Raw genomic sequence first — 13,718 nt, 5'->3', positions numbered from 1 at the left:
GCAATCGAGCGAAGAGTGGCTTTCGAGCGGTTGGCCGCGCCGTGGAGAATCAAAATAGCTCCAAGAGCGAACGTAAGTCAGCCAGTGCTGCTTCTTGAAATAATCGTGGACTTCTACCATTTGGATAATTTCGTGGCTTCTTTATTCAAATTGATAAATTGATTTCTCTCTATCTTCGATGAGTTCCATTTCTTTACTTTTCTTTATCAAAACATGAAATTGCAGAAAAATTCGCAGTCTAATAATTACTATACACAACTTTAGTAATAATACAATGCTATATAATTTTCTATCGAAAATATCGTCTAAAATGAAGCTTGCAAAACAGAACTTAGAAAACATATATATAAAGCTATCGATGAAGTGATCGGACAAAGCATTTTCAATTGAAGTATTCCTTGCCGCGATTCAATATCCTACCAAGGTGTTTCTTTCGTTCAACGACTTCGGTACTCTTTGTGCTCTACTTTTTTTCAGGACTCTCACAACACGGAAAGGATGCAATATGCTTAATGGATCGGCACGATGCGACGTTCGCGTCGCGTTTTCTAATTTTTGCTCGGCACCGGCTCGCTTAAGCGTTCTCACGCCATTAACTAATTGACGCGACCAGATTCTCGCGATATCATTGGTCAAGAACAGAAGGAACTCCATCCTTGGCATCTGAGGATAAAGGGAATTTCCGGGAACCTGAAACCTGGCGGAGACGCGATATGCTTCGGTAAAGTGTAAGGACGCCTGTGGTTTCACAACTGAGGAAGCGACTGTAATCTCGATACCTGCTTTTACGAACGTGTTTCTGTTTCAGACAGGATAGTATTTGCACGGTATAGGCGATCTCTCTATGTTATATTGTTATCTTCGTTAACTTCGCATGGTTGGCACAGGTTTGATTATTTTACTGCGAGATTGTTATAGTTACGTGGCGAATGGGATATTTTTGGTATGATATAAAAATTATATCACAATGCTATCGTGCTATGTACTAACATTTCCCAATTTTATTCAACACCGAGGTTCATCTCACGATCGGTGTTGTTGTATCAATGTTTTTTAATTCTATTCAATAGAGCCCTTGTTAAAATTTTACTCCTACAACTGTGCTTTTAATACTTGATCATTTTTAATTGAAAGATATTTAGATATTTACTGAATTACCGGATTCAACTTTGCAGAATTTCTATTTAGTATCTTGTAATTTAATATGGTTCTTCTGCATAAAAGAATTACTCCTTTCAAATTTCAATTTCTTTCCAGGAAGGTGATTGTACGGTACTACTTGTGAAAATAATATTCCGAGATTCTGCACAGCTTTGGTCCTATTTAACCCTATCTTCGTCCTCTAGAAGGTTAGAATAAACGATCTACAATAAACAGCGACACAAAAATATAATTACTACGTTCGTCTTGAAAAATGTATTGAGACGTAATCGACTTAATAATTCCGACAGCCAACTGATAGGTATAATATTTAAAACACACCAATTCAACAACTCGTAAAAATTTCATCCTCGCTCGAGGATACTTTTGCCACTTCTTAAATCAGATCAACAACTTCCATTGCCGGCGCGTATCCGTCTGTCGTCGACGTTCACCCAGCAAGAAATTCATTTGCAAATGGACGACGACGAAAGAGAGGAACCGGAGAGTATCTCCGCGAGCAATCCGACAAGATCGGTGCAAGAACGAGTTTCATTTATATATCTGGCGGCTGAAAGACGTTCCATCAGCGTTGGAAACGTTGAGAAGAAGAAAAGAGAGCTCGATCAGATACACATTCGGTTGGTAAAATAATATTCGACTTCTTGTTATTCGACTTCTTCTTAGTCTCGTGCAGAACGTGATAGTTGATCTAGATTGCTAGAGAAACGATTAATCGGCTGCAATTATATATTTCTACAAATGTTTGATTTTTTAATTCGTAAATATTTATTCAAGATAGTAGATAGCTATTCAAAATACATGAAACGTTGTGAAAGCCATTTCTTGAAAGCATCATGACTTGAAATCTCTTAAAAAAAAAAAAGAAAGAAAAAATTAAACTTCAGAAAGAATTCTTTCCACCGTTGCGCCCCTTGGAACACCGTAACTTTGTCCTGGAAAGTTTTTTCATACAACGATAGATAAGACAGATATTTAGGTGATGTGATTTATGTAAACTGGATTATTCGAAAAGTTCATAGCGCCTTCATCGTGAATTTTTGTCAAATAATAAAGTGTTCGAACAAATATCGTCTTTAGTTGGATATCAAAGGAAACGCCAGAACCAAATTTAATAAAAACAGACAGGTTTGGTAATATATGATTGGCTGACAAGGTGGATTGGATTTTAAAATTGCTCTCATACGAAGATGTGATTTATCATGCCTTTCCCCTGTAATCTTCGTGTAATTGGTTTTTGTTGCAATACAATGCCGAACGTATGAGTTATATACTTACAATTTACGTTAGCAAATGGAGTTCAATGATTTCTTAATAATTTGTCAAATCTTACTTTGTTTTTCTCTCAGTGTTTTAATATTTATGAATTTGCGTGTACTTATTGTTAGGTCATTTTCGCGGGTGATTTGTTAACGTGTAGCCGCGGTATGATCGTAGAATAATTTGGTATGCAAATGTCAAAGCGGAGGGCGAGTCATATCGGTCATTCAATTATGTGTAACGCTTAGTTAATTAGCCCACTGGCAGCTGCTACTTAATTGCTCATTACGGGCGTAATTTGTAATTAAACGGAACGCGAGCCACGATTCGTTGAACAAGAAGAGCGACCGTCGTCACGAATATTCTCTATCTCTGTTCCTCTTAGATATATCTTTCTCTTTGTCACTATTGACGACGTGATTAACCAGGGACTCTAGCAATTTGCAAAATTGATGGGATATCAAATCTCACACGACGAGCAATCGCTGCCTATGAAGTAAAACGAAGCCTCCTCCTCTTTCGAAGGAATCTTCTGATTACGTTACTCAGGAGCAATTAGGTGATTACTCTTGTCGATGAATTCGATAATCGAATCGATCAGAAACGAGATACGAGGATTATCGGGAGCGTTGATGGTACATTCTTTTCTTTCCTATGAAGGATAACCACTGTTACGTATTTCGTAATTTGTTTGCGACGCCTCGGAAGAATTTCGCGAAAAGTTCGCAAAACGTCCGAATGAAATTACAGTGGACGTTAATTGATCGAATGAAACTCGACTCGCTTTCATATCAACAAAACCCAAGTGTGAAAGTTAGTGCGTATATCACAAGTAACGAAAATTTCTGCTCCGATCCGAAAATAAGGAAAATTCAAAATCCGTGGCAAGTAAAAAATGCTGATAGACACCGTCTTTCGCTAAACACCATAGAACGTGACAAAAGTTACAGAGATTACTCGGTGTGTCCATTTTTCAAATAAACTGATGCCGCACGAAATTATTCACTGCCCGCGTTACCATATATCATTCGCCAGCCATTCTTCCCAGTTCTCGAAGGATTCAAGGTGGGTTTAGAACGTTAAACCTCGCGTTCCCCTTCCTTTGGCTGGCGATTCGGGATCATTCGACGCACAACTGAATAAAATTCGCCGTATACAAGGTTCGAAGGGACGTCCGTCGAATCCAGCTCATAGATATTTTACAACTCGAGATTGATGGTCAGCCGCGTTTTCACCTAATGCCATCTTTCACCATCCGAGCCAAGGCCGTGGCGCACGAGTTCTCGTTTCGTAGAAACGTCCGGAGGAAGATGGATATTCGTAATTTTCCTGGCTACCTCCGGGACAGACGTAGAGCCTCTTCGCCTGTTTTTCCTCTCTCGATTCTCTTTTTCGTAGCCTGCTATTAGAATACGATGCGAGAAGAGCCGAGAAAACGACGGATTGATCGAGTCCTTTCGCGTTTTTGATGCTAGGTCGTTTGTAGTAGGTTGTCAAAGTGGAATTGTATTTCTGGGGATAGAAAAAAGATATGACTTTTATATCTTAAATCAAGGTTTGAGTTTTGTATTAAAGACACGTGGTAATTCATAGGAAGGATGGATTAGGCAAATATTTAGGTACTCTTCAAAGCATCTGTCGAATGTGTAATGTGCCATGTTGTTTTGTTATAGCGATCGTGATTAAGCGAATCTCAAACTGTATAATGAATTATAAATTAGAGATTTATAATTGAACTGTATATTATGCTGTAACAATTACCAGGTATGTAAATATGAAACCGGAATTTTTGTATAGAAAATACACGTTTATTGTATGAAAATGATTAAAAATATTTTATTCGAAGTATTGCCCATCGCTAGCTATACATTTTCCCATCTGTCTGGCAATTGGTGGATGCCACGCCAAAAAAACTGTCGCTCTTTTGAGGCAAACCAGTCATCGAGCCATTTTCGTACATTTTCGTAAGAAGTGAAATGCTGGTCAGAAAGTGCGTGTCCCATCGATGCAAATAAATAGTAATCGAACGGAGCCAAGTCTGGTGAGTAAGCCGCGTGCGAAAGTATTTCCCAACTGAACGCTTCGATCGTTTTCTTGACCGGTTTTGCTGTATATGATGGTGCATTATCATGAAGCAAAATTATTTTCTGTTGCCTTTTTTGATATTCTGGTCGTTTTTCACGCAAAGCTTGATTCAAATCGATCATTTGTTGTCGGTAGCGCTCAGTATTAACGGTTTCGCCAGGTTTTAACAGCTCATAATAGATGACGTTCCACGTTTCACGTTCTTCGTTCCTCACGTCAAAATTGCCACTTCTGAATTTTTTAAACTACTCAAAGCACTGTGATTTACCAAGAGCATGCTCGCCGTAAGCTTCGACAAGCATTCGATGCGATTCTGCAGCAGTTTTCTTCAAATGGTAACAGAAAATCAATGCTGTCCGCAAATCGTAGTTTCCAGGCACAAAATTCGACATGTTCCACGCTATTACAAACTATGCTGTTGTATGAAACTTGTATTGTTCTGAGTCGAAAATGTTTGTGAGATGTCAACAAAAACTTTTGGCATCAATGACGCAGTTTAGTGATAACTACATTATCAGCTAGGGCCATCTATAGGCAAATTCCGGTTTCATATTTACAGATCTGATAAATATTCTAGAATAGAAACTGACGAGTATAATCTTCAACATTTTCTAAATATTTAAGTTTGGAATCTGTTTCAAAAGAGGCTTCGTTTTCTCTAAAATAATACACCCTATATATATTGCATATACATTATGCGATATTTTAATGACGAAATAAACACCGTTATCCCTAAGTATTCTAATAATTAAATCAATCTATATAAATCTATCGAGTTAAGAAAAAGAATTGTAGAAAAAGAGTTGAAAAATAAGAAGCGAATACGAAGGAACTTTCTCATGTTCCACAATGGAACCCGAGAAATCAGCTCATAACAGCTTGTATGTTCCACCAAGCATACATCACTCAGACTCCTCTAAACTACTTCACCCAACCTCGCAGAACCGTGTCCATATATCAAAAAACGTCGATACACGAACATGTATAGCCAATATAGTAACGTGGACGAAAAATAGGAAGCACGAAACGAAAGCTTCTTCCTCGGAGGTCGGTTACCTTGGAGAAACGTAGCTGCAAGCACTTGTACATCGATGCTGTCCATGGGTGGCATATCTTGCGAGATTTCGTCTTACTTAAAAACAACGAATCCTATACACTCTGCACTCATAACATTGACACACATTACGACATAGTTAATATGTAATAATAATAACATAATAAAGATAAACGCAATAATTTCAATCTTTCAGTCTGTAGCGTACGACTGTTATCATATTGAAATATTTAACAAATTAGGCAGAACTCAAAGTACCAATCGTTCAATTGCCATTGACGTACAGTAGGAAATTCTACACTTTCCATTAATCCTAAATTAACCAGCGTGAGATACGGTAAAAATGCATATAAAAATTTAGAACTAAAAAATGGCAGGGAGGTCATATCCGCGTCATAAATTCGGTTTACAATTAACGCTTACTTTAACAACCGTTTGCAGAGCGATCGTAACGAAAACCGAAAGTATCCCAGAGATGAGTACTCGTTCCGTTGCGTACGGTATCTTCTTGGCTGATAAATTAAGTGGCTCGGACGTGAACGATAAATTCGCTAAGGCCGAGCGGTGTTCGATGATTTATATCGGAGACTACACCAGGAAGCTCGTGATCTATGACCTCGCAAGGGTCAGCCCATGGAGGTAAGACAATGCGCCGCGAACCTAGCCACGGACGCACGTGCGTTTGCGTGTACACTTAAATGCATCTCGCGGGACTAGGATGAGCGATGGCCAAGCCGCGCGGAAACTCATACGCGACTAAGCGCGACGTGCTCTGTGAAAAATTGACCCGCCACGTATCGCCGAGAACCGACCGCGTATCGAGCGAACTGGAGATTTTCAACGGAGACCGAGAAGTTCGAGATAATCGCGATGGTTGAATTGTTCTTTCTTTTCTCCCATTTTTATTTTTCTTTTCCTTTCTCTTTTCCTTTCTTCGAAGAGAAGGTCAGAGAAATGATTATTGTCTTTACAATGGAGATTTTATGGAAGCGAAAAGACTTGAAATTTTATATTATTTCTTATGACGCGGGATGATTTTCATCAAATACATTCTTTAGTTACCATACTGCACTTCGAATATCATTTCGAATCAATAGAATAAATCAAAGCGTTTTAGCCTTTTCGATGATTTTAAGCTTATTTTTCTGTTGTTGATCGCATTAGATCGTACGGTAGGTACAAGTAGGACCAAATGATCGGAACAGTACAAAAATATTAAATTAACTTATTCTACTCACTGAGTAGACTATATAGATGTATATAACACTCTTCTCGCTCTTTTTTTTAACTTTTTGACAAACTGTATTATATTTTCAAAACCGATGAAGCGATCAATCGGATTAGAATTAACCTGATTTGTAGAAACGAACGGAAGCATACATTCTGGAGATCGCTTTATTTGTGCTCGACGAGTTAATTCGGTCGGTATTTTCATTACCTTCATCAAGTTAATTCCACTGTGTACATACTAACACGATACGAATACACAGAAACATTGTAATAATCGATACAATTCATTACAATTAACTAAATTTATGTACATAGGGAATTGGGAGACCTTCATTTTCGGTTCCACTATGCAAACGTATGAAGATTAAATTAATTACCTGACTCACATACATTCCTTTTAACAAATTCTCGTGAATCAATCGTAAATATGGGACACATTTGTCAATCTTTAGTTCTTGTACGTTATCATATGCAAGTCTTCGTAATATGGTTTCGTATTGTTATATTTTATCATTACGTGGTAAATAAAGATGTTATTTAAGTTATTTTTCGTTAGCAACAACTTCGTACATCTGGTACATTGAAAAAGGAAAGAACTAGCGCAACTTTATCCATCAATCTTCTCATTAATCCTACTGCGTTCCATCATCCCTCTTATTAATTCCATTAATTCACTTTCCACGTCATTAATCAACATCAATGGCCTACCGTGTATTACTACGTAACTGTTAAATCTGTGCGGTTCAATCAAAATTCGACATTCTATCTTAACTAGGTTATACTTAACACTAAAAATACATACACACATATATATTTTATACTGGATGGCCTAAGTAAAATATCAAAAGTTATTTCCTCAGACATTAACGAGGATATTGGCTTCGGTTTTACTTTAATTGAATGCTACAAGGTGGCTAATTTTCTAACGTGCAACCGATTTTCTGAAGAAATTTTCACGGAGACAAATGAGGCATCCTAGATTTTTCAAAATGGAAGATCGTATAAATTTTTTGTTATTCAGAAAAAATTTATCAAACTGAATAATATTTTCTTAAACCAACCTTTTATTGTGCATAGTGTCGACAACAAACGCCTAAGAAAACCGATTCATGGATTTTCAACAACAAATATCTCGTATCGTCGTTTTTATTCGTAGCCAAGTGGCCAATGCCTGTTGTTTGCTCTAGTGAATACCGCTGTGAAACCATGCAACTGGCCGGTTGAAAGCACCGGCTCAGAATGAACCACTTTGAATACGGTGTGACTGATAAGGTATAGCAGCGACCGCGGTTGATTTATCACACGCTGCTTCATAGATGTTTATGAATCATGCTACTATAGCCAGGACTTTGACACGCCTTTGCAAACAAAATTTCCTGGTTTGTTATTAGTTTTCAGCTTCGTTCGTGCGATCATTTGTCAATTAATATTATACGTAAAATTACTATTGCTATATTCTTAAGAATTGATGAGTTTAACGACAAGTATGGAGAGAGAAAAAAGCAGTTAGTACAAATACTTCCAACATGACGTATAGATACACATCTAATTTGCACCAATAAAACCATCTGAAATCTTTCCTCTTTTTCCCTTTATATATTTTATATTTCCTTTATATTATTTAATTTTATTTTTATCGTCATTCTTAACTCGGATATTACTCCATCATATTAGGTTGTCCAAAAAGTTTCTTTCGTTTTATAAGAAAATAATAGACGCACAATGTTTTTTGTTTTATATTAGTTTATTGAATTATGCACGAACATAATTTTTGTTCATCTATTATCATCTTACGAAATGAAAGAAACTTTTCGGACAACCTAATGCTATATCGCCATATATCAAAAATCACTTGCAATCAAATTTCTCCGGATTGGAAGGCAAGTTGCTTAACTTAATGCAAATTTCCTACTGACCCAAATAATCCATTCTTATCTTCTCTCAAATAAAATCACTAAATTGCCAACGCAGTCCCTGCCTAACAATAATCATAAATACCATCAAAAATCCCTATCATCATCCCTATATCAATTTTTCAATAATCCCATGTACTCTGCCCAATTCCTTGCGAATCAAGGTTAAAACAAAATCCCCGTAAAATCCACGGTTCAGATTCCAACTGTCCACTGGCCAGAGACTAGCGCTCGATCCAAACCGAGTCGAACGACAAACTGTTGCCCGATCTGGAAATCATGTTTCGCATCGCGGACCTTCTGCTGATCGCGCCCGAACGAAATCGTTTGTTCGATTATTCCGGCTGGATACGCGGATGATACGTGTGCAGGATTTTCTATGACCAAATGAAAGAGCGAAAGAGAAAGGCAGATAGAGAAAGGAGAGACGGGAAAGTCGAGCAGCCGGAGAGAAACGTGCAATTGCTGGATCACTGGATCGAGATCTCATCGAAACGACCGAAGCCTGGCATTCGACCGTTTTCACCGAGGCCATTGTCCGTCCGAGCAATTGCAGGAAAAATGGCAATAACAAAAGCTAGAGCAAAAAGGACAATGGCGCGGCAATTAAGAGAGTCCAAGGACGGAAGCTGCGACTGATTTCTAGGAAATAATAGCCGCGCGTTGGAAATTGATACCTTTGCAACGATGAAAAAGCGCGATCGTGATTAGCAGGATGGACGACACACGGACTCGTTTTCTTCGCAAGTGCCACGATTATGTTTCACTCACGTCGAACGTGTCGCGAATTTATCGCCGGTTATTATCCTGCATCGGGATCCTGAAGATAATTGTAAACCACGAACCACGCAGGATTATCCTTCACGGAATTGTTAGTTTTACCGGTTCTGTTAGCAAGTATCGCCGATTGCTATGATGCTTCGGGTTAATCGTCCGTTATTATCGTGGATCGTTTCTTTTTCACTCGATGATTAATTGACTTGAATTATACGGTTATTATTTCTGTTCTTGGTGTTACTGACAGAAGAGCTTCAGCGAAGTCTAATATTCAAAATGCGACGAAACGATATTTTATACTTTACATTTATGCTTCTAAGCTTTGAAACTTTCGCCGAATCTTTTGGAATCCTTTTTTGTATCTGTCGATCAATAATCTTTGCGATTGGTTTTTAAATTGGATTAATTTCAGATTACTAGATTTTTATCTAAAAGATTAATTTATTCGCGATTACAATGCACATTTTTATGCAAATTTATATTAAATTTAAAAGAAGTGGAACTAATTGTAAGCAGAAATTTGTTTCACCCGCGTCAGATATTATAACAAGAGTTATATTTTAGAATAGAGACATTATCAAATAGGATTTAATTGAATTTTACATATGCGTCGAAAAGTGTGACAAGGCTCGTCTCGAAAAAGAATGTTCGACATGCACGAGGATGATGAGTAATACGGAAATTCCTTTGCGGCAGACGTTGTATTCTCGCCTGGAATTCTCAGATCTAACTGAGAAGGAATTTAATTCAGCGGCAATAAAATTGTTCGACTAAACAGCGTTCGGAAAATAACAAGCACCTGCACGTCGATAAAATTCCTTCTGCAAGAAACGGAATAAACGAATTGATCGGTTGATCAACTTTTTCTTGATTCTTCCTAGAAATGTGTCCATATATCTTAATTCTCAAGTTTTTTTATTTTTAAACGAAATAAACGATGAACGAATGCAAAAGATAAATAATTAGGGACACTTGCATTACAAAATCAAAATGTATAGCGAAGTGTATAAATTTAAAATTATTTCAGTGTTCTTTGAATCTGATTGAAGCAGTAACTTCAAAGACAACAAGGGTAAACAAATTACTAGTATAATACTATATTCTTGTTTATAGTAAAAGGAGCTTATCTTGCAAAGAATACTCGTATAAGATCCGGCTTTATTAAAAATCTCTTTTCTTGCATATTGTCCTTGCTTCTGTCCTTGGTGTAATCAGAAACAGAATGCAATGGTATATTTGCCCAACCATGTTCTGTTAAATACATATATGGCGCACAAATGCAGCAGCAGCTACGTTATTCTTCATTGTGAAAAATTCTTTCCTTTCCAGGTACAGCTATGACTTCTACAAAAGAAACAGGAATTTGCTAATTAATGGATTCTGTGAATTAAAGAAATTTATCTTCGTTTTTCTTTCGATGCATTTATATGAAGTTTTTGTTATCCCACTACATTAAGGAAAGAATGTTTATATAGATAATCTTCGAATAACGTGATTCATTTGTTCCGTATTATCTAAGATTTCCTGCTAGACGCTCAAATCTACATTCTTCACACCATAATTGAATGTAAAAACTATAACGTAAAATATTTCATTTTAAATTCCTCGACACTATGAAATTTCTCCCAGATAACCGTAAAAATAACCAAGAATCTTAAGTTAAAACTACGCATTATATTCCACATTACAATTTGATCGAGATCTACTCTATTGTCAGCGAAAGTACATATAACGTATCATACAGTTACCCTCCGAATATAATCAGGAATTCTAAATTACAATCACACGTTATAATTCACGAAAATACTCAAAAATTTTATCTAAAAACCTACACGTTAGACACCATGTTGCAATAATTGCCAGCTCGTGCAGCAACAACAGGAAGACACCGAGAAGCTTATAAAATTGCAGATTCATCGGATCGCTCGTTCCCGATACAAAATAAGAGGAAAACAGTTCTCTGTCAACTTCTTGAGCCGGTATCGTGCTTAAGTACGAAAGCCGGGGCCGGTTCTTAAAGTAAACTCGCAAGTTTCGTCGGTTAGAAAGAGAGAAACGAAGAAGCCAAGAGTGGGCGTTACTTCGACGGGAAAGGAAATTGTCTGATCCCCCACGGTCGATTTCCACTTTCCTGCGGGTTTCCGTCGATGGCTGGAGTACTTAAAAATCCTTTTCCTCTCGTCCACGCCGCTGGAAACTAAATCTTCAACACCTACTTCCTGCTCGGAAACGTCTAAAGCAGTGAAACATTTACGCGGTATCCGGCAACTTCGACGAAAGTTTTAAAGACCCTTCGTCTTTAGCGGATCGTTCACCGTTATATATATATATGTAGCGGCACTCGTCGGTAAAATTCATAACGGTTTCCGTCCAGTGAACCCGCTACACAAAAAATCGTGTTTACAGAAAGATGAGTTTATTATAGATCCGACAATCTTAGGCGGTTACCGAGGGTTAATCAAAATCCGTCGTTTTTGTCGTGATCATATGCCCTCGAGTCGACTACCTGAAAAGTCAAAATTCGTAAACAAGGTCGAGAGTTCAGCGTCCGTTGGGATCTTTCGAGAACATCTTCAAAATTAAAATCCCAACGCCTTTTGTCAACTTCGACGGTTATAAATATAGCGAACAGGGTAGCGAGGCATTCTCTTGTTATCGAGTGACACGAGCAGTAGCAGCTAAGTCGATACTTCCCTTGCGCCGATCTATACGTAATCACGAATCAAGACAGCAGTTGTGTTATACGACTAGTGTAGGGTATACTTTAATAAACTACATAGTTAAATATACTCTGGTGTTTTTAAACCTAAATCGCTTACATGCACCTCATATGTGTGTGTGTGTGTGTGTGTGTGTGTTCGCCTCTTTTTTATCCGGATAGCAATTTTATTCCTCTTAATTGGACGCGAGTAATTTATCGCAAAATTATTGGTGTTTCCGAGGAATCGTATAAACTCGAGTGAAAGTCTCCGTGGATCGAAGGAGCAAAATGTTCATGTTCCTGCGCGATAGGTGTTTTATACTTCTAGCGTGTTAGACATGTAATTTTTCAGTAAGCGGGTACGCGAATAAATTATTAAACGAATAATTAATTGAATCTATTTTTGTTACGATAAAATTCTGTTCTCTGAACAAGAAATTTTGAAATCTTATTTGCATACAATTACAATAAATACGTTTAAATTGTGTTTGTAACGCTTAATTTTCTTCCGTAAAAATAGTAATATCAAGGATCAACTAAAACTATTCACTAAAAAGCACTGTTTGAATTCTCAGTGAAAAATAATCACTTTAAACCCGGTAATACCGGCGATGAAAGAAAAAAAAGAGTACACGTTAGAAAGAGAGAAATGTAGAGAAACGTAATGAGAGGCGCAACGAATGGGTTTCGGCTAACGAACGGTCGAAATTAAAATGACCAGTGCGCAGTTCCAATTACCATGCCATTATTTTTGCGCGTACTCTGCTACGTATACGTACAATTTACAACCTAACGAGAACGACACACCGGCCGATTGATTTATCGACGAGGAAATTAATATCCTTCAGACCAAGTGAAACCGGTTCCAGCATGGGCGTTGCTTTGTTGCCTCTGACCGCACCCTAGAAATGTTAGGTTGCGGTGGAACAATGTTACGGGAACACCCTCTTTTCAATCACCCTTAACACACGTTGAAAACATTAACCAATGCTTGGCTGACCGCTGGTCAGCTCACGTCCCCCATTCCATTTGACCACCAAGTGACGAGTTCTGCGATCTTCCAGCCCACTTTTATGCTAATTAATCGCGTCAACCGCTCATCTTCTTTTCTTTCTCTTTGCTTTAGTTTCGTTAGTCATTGAGCACACGTCGAACATATACGGCTCCGATATGTCCATTTTGATCAATGTTGGTGAATTTTTTTCCATTGATAGGAAACATATGCGATATATTATTTTGTACTATTGTCCTGTACAAATAGACTAAGTTATTTAGGTGCACCATCGCTTCGAAACTTTCGTTCTTTTAGTATAAAATTTCGATCTATTTACATGAATTACGATAGTGTGATGGAAGAGAAATTTTCTCATAGTTTTTATTAATGTAATTAAAAAAATGAAAGTTGTTAATATATATAAAACTGTTTTACCAATCGAAAACTCTAAACTGTATAATATTTTGCATAGTCAAATTTCCCAAAAATTCATTATTTGGAAAAAAATTGTTAAATACCGAAACAGTTGATAAAATATTCCAA

General features: G+C 37.4%; 1 protein-coding gene and 1 long non-coding RNA gene across 2 annotated transcripts in view; both read right to left on the bottom strand.

Moving 5' to 3' along the window:
* LOC100646409 (mannosyl-oligosaccharide 1,2-alpha-mannosidase IA) overlaps positions 1 to 13,718 on the bottom strand; it is a 702,484-nt gene that overhangs the window by 577,469 nt on the left and 111,297 nt on the right. The window lies entirely within an intron of this gene.
* Positions 10,621 to 11,760, bottom strand: LOC125384830. Its single transcript, XR_007223631.1, has 2 exons — positions 11,313 to 11,760; positions 10,621 to 10,824 (listed from the first exon to the last, which is right to left on the bottom strand). It is a non-coding gene; the product is annotated as an uncharacterized LOC125384830 (long non-coding RNA).

Source organism: Bombus terrestris, chromosome 4, assembly GCF_910591885.1.
Source record: "Bombus terrestris chromosome 4, iyBomTerr1.2, whole genome shotgun sequence".
NCBI lineage: Eukaryota > Metazoa > Arthropoda > Insecta > Hymenoptera > Apidae > Bombus > Bombus terrestris.
Note: the sequence above shows the minus strand (reverse complement) of the source record. Positions and strands in the feature narration are given on the sequence as shown.